Source organism: Schistocerca cancellata, chromosome 4 (genome assembly GCF_023864275.1).
Source record: "Schistocerca cancellata isolate TAMUIC-IGC-003103 chromosome 4, iqSchCanc2.1, whole genome shotgun sequence".
Taxonomy (NCBI): domain Eukaryota; kingdom Metazoa; phylum Arthropoda; class Insecta; order Orthoptera; family Acrididae; genus Schistocerca; species Schistocerca cancellata.
The window spans coordinates 505,065,714-505,069,329 of NC_064629.1; the positions used below are offsets into that span (position 1 = coordinate 505,065,714).

At 45.5% G+C, this 3,616-nt stretch overlaps 1 pseudogene; it reads right to left on the reverse strand.

Moving 5' to 3' along the window:
* Positions 1-2,981: 2,981 nt before the first annotated feature.
* Positions 2,982-3,099, reverse strand: LOC126185851 (5S ribosomal RNA; annotated as a pseudogene).
* Positions 3,100-3,616: the final 517 nt, after the last annotated feature.

A 3,616-nucleotide genomic window follows, 5' to 3' on the forward strand; every position in this document is an offset into this window, starting at 1 on the left:
TGTAAGTGAAAGACTGCAATTAAATAAAATCTGCAGGTACTATCAAAAATGGCTCCGAGCACTATGGGACTTAAGTTCTGAGGTCATCAGTCCCCTAGAACTTAGAACTACTTAAACCTAACTAAACTAAGGACATCACACACATCCATGCCCGAGGCAGGATTCGAACCTGCGACCGTAGCGGTCGCGCATTTCCAGACTGTAGCGCCTAGAACCGCTTGGCCACCCCGGCCGGCGCAGGTACTATCTTAACGAATTTAAATGATGAGTACGATAGTAGAAGTACTTTTTAGAATGCGATATATTTCTACAAAACACCTACTGGTGTCTATGGTCCAGCAATTAAATAAAATATAAGTTAAATAACAGGGAAACAATAGATTTCTACTGCACGTAATTAGTTATGAACGACAACATAGCTCCCGAGATATTCACTTCCAAACGCATACTACATCTTCACTGTAGAAACCACGGAAATCTAACAAGTTCATAAGTCGCCACTCCGAAGTATTTCTATCTCTCGCGACCACGTGCAAACCGCTCCACACCCTCAAAGTCTGCCGCGACCGTGCGTCCGTCGTGCCGTCGCGTCCAACACTTCCCGTGTCCTGTGCCGTACTGTCCCACACCGCCCTGTTCAGCACTCCCTTGTCCTCTCCGGGAACGGTGCTCCTCCCCACTTCCATACAGTCTCTCTACATGTCCTTTTTGGAACGATCGCTGTGATTGGCTAGAGCGTTCCTACCCTGTCTTCAAGCCAACTCTCACTCACAAGCATAATGAAACATGAAGTGTTGGCAGAAGAGCCAACACCTTGTAGCTAGAGGAGGCCGAAATGCACGCGTGCAAGCTCACGCAGATTGGCGTGAGGTCTGGAACAGTTAAGGGAAATTATAGTAGCAAATAAAGTACGAAGCTCTTGGAATACTTAACTTTAATCCACAATTGTAGAACATAGCTCTTGTTACTGTACAGGCTTCACAATAATAATTATCATATGCTATGGCGCCTTGCTAGGTCGTAGCAAATGTCATAGCTGAAGGCTATGCTAACTATCGTCTCGGCAAATGAGAGCGTAGTTGTCAGTGATCCATCTCTGGCTAAGTCGGCTGTACAACTGGGGCGAGTGCTAGTACGTCTCTCTAGACCTGCCGTGTGGTGGCGCTCGGTCTGCCATCACTGACAGTGGCGACACGCGGGTCCGTCGTATACTAACGGGCCGCGGCCGATTTAAAGGCTACCACCTAGCAAGTGTGGTGTCTGGCGGTGACACCACAAAACACATTCGAAATACTGGATTTACATTTAAATAACTTGAAAGTAAATAAATATTGCTACAGATGGACCATAAACACGCTCTATCGTACATTATTAAATACATAAACAAATTATATAAAAATATATATCAAAGGAATAGCAAGCAAAAGTAGGCCAGTAGCCTAATGTCTCTGTGCTTTCTAAAACACTGTAAATATTTGACTAATTTCTTCATGAATAGTATATATCGGATATAAACAAAGACATAAATGAATAAATATTTTTATAAACATGTTGCTACCGTTTTTTCGTGTAACTGTGGAGTACTTGCGGCCTGACGTGAACGATAGTAATCGGCCACTTTGACCTCCAATAACTCATGTACTATTCAAGTTACATGCCAGTAATTTATACCAAGTTAGGTTTACACTAATAGCTTCCTAAAGACACGTCGATCGACGAAATTGGATGGCCCGTTTAGATTTTGGACATTCGTTGCTGCATGTTACTTGTATAATTTACAGTCAGATACTAAACTTTAAACTAATAAAGATATTGAAAATCTGATTACACCAACAGAATCATCGAGCAAATAATGGTAATGTACTTGCTTCTTTTTGAGGTATCATCATTCATATGGCTGCTATTAATGTCTATATGAACTGTGACATGTCTGCCATTAAGGTTTTACAAAGTTCGCCATCTTTGGTACTCCCGGCGTGTCTCCTTCATCGACACTGCGTCAGCATGGAATTCCCAGCCACGCGGCTGGACCACGCGCTGGGGCTACCCCTTATGCTCAGCTAACGTTCGGCACCACGTGGTTGTTGCCTGGCCGCGGCCCTCGAGAGGCCCCCGCGCGGCCACGCCACCTCCGAACTTTTCCAGGACGCCTCAACTCGCCCATTACCTCACAAGCTGCAATAGTGTAATCATTTATTTGTAACTTATCTAACCCTGTGGTTATGTGGTGCTCAAACAAGCACAGGATGTCTATCTTTCCAGAGCTCTCTAAATTTTCCAAACAGACAAGAAGCTCTTTTACCTTATTACTCAATCCTCTAATATTCTGATGAAATAAGATAACCTTACTTTTCTGCGTCTTATTAAGCATTTTGTGAGGCTCTTCTGTTATTTTCACTTCTTTCGAAACAGGGTACCTGAATCCTGATTCTAACTTAAAAAAGGTGCCCCTCTGACACCAGTAACCACAGCGACCTTGCTATGTGTGATATTATCTGCAAGAAGCTCAGCCGACCTATCATTCCCTCTCCTATTCAGTTGTAGGCCATGTCTAGTACGTTTCCATCTACCAGTTGTAGCAATTGGCATTGCACTCACATGAGATTTCGTTTCAGTTAGCAGCAGCCTGCTCGACTCATTGGTTACACAGCACAAGGCAATGTTTACCAAGGGCTGGTCAGGGAAATGCAGGACTTCCAAAAAACTCACACTTGTGTGAGTAGTTGCCACTCCTATTTCCTGCAGGTAAAAAAAAACTAAAATAAAAACTAGACTCCATCCGAACAGGCCTTTAACGCCCAACGGTGCCAACCGGCCGCCGTGTCATCCTTAGCCCACAGGCGTCACTGGATGCGGATACGGAGGGGCATGTGGTCAGCACACCGCTCTCCCGGCCATAAGTCAGTTTACGAGACCGGAGCCGCTGCTTCTCAATAAAGTAGCTCCTCCGTTTGCCTCACAAGGGCTGAGAGCGCCCCGCTTGCCAACAGCGCTTGGTAGATCGGATGGTCACCCATCCAAGTGCAAGCCCAGCCCAACAGCGCGTAACTTCGGTGTTCTGATGGGAACCGGTGTTACCACTGCGGCACGTCCGTTGTCTTATTTCATCCAGGTGACCCCTAATGCAATTACTGCTCTTATGCACGCTGTTCCTTGCTCCACCAACTATAATAACTTGATCCTCTTTGCCAAAACCTTTGCACAACTTCCCTAGGTACTCTGCCACCTGGCTAAGGCTATACTTGTGGTCTGCTACCCTGCCCAATCTGCCCCGTAACATCTGGCCTACACCCCTCCCATGACTAGTACCCAGCAACAACACTCATTTCTTCCTACGCTCTTTTGGTACCTGACCTACATTGAGTTTCTTTGCTAGAAGTCTGCTGTACACTACTGTGACCTACAGCTGGACGAGGCTCTTCCCCTCCTACTTAAGGCAACAAACCAAGTTTATTAGATACTGTTAGGTCAGATGTGATAAAGCTGAAGAGCTGTTCTTCTTTCGCCCATTGCGTGTCACCTTTGCCCAGTTCCCAAGATCTTTCTCCGCCTTCAACCTACATAGTTCAAATTTCGGGTGATCTTATTCAGCGTGAAGGGCACAAATTTTTGCCTC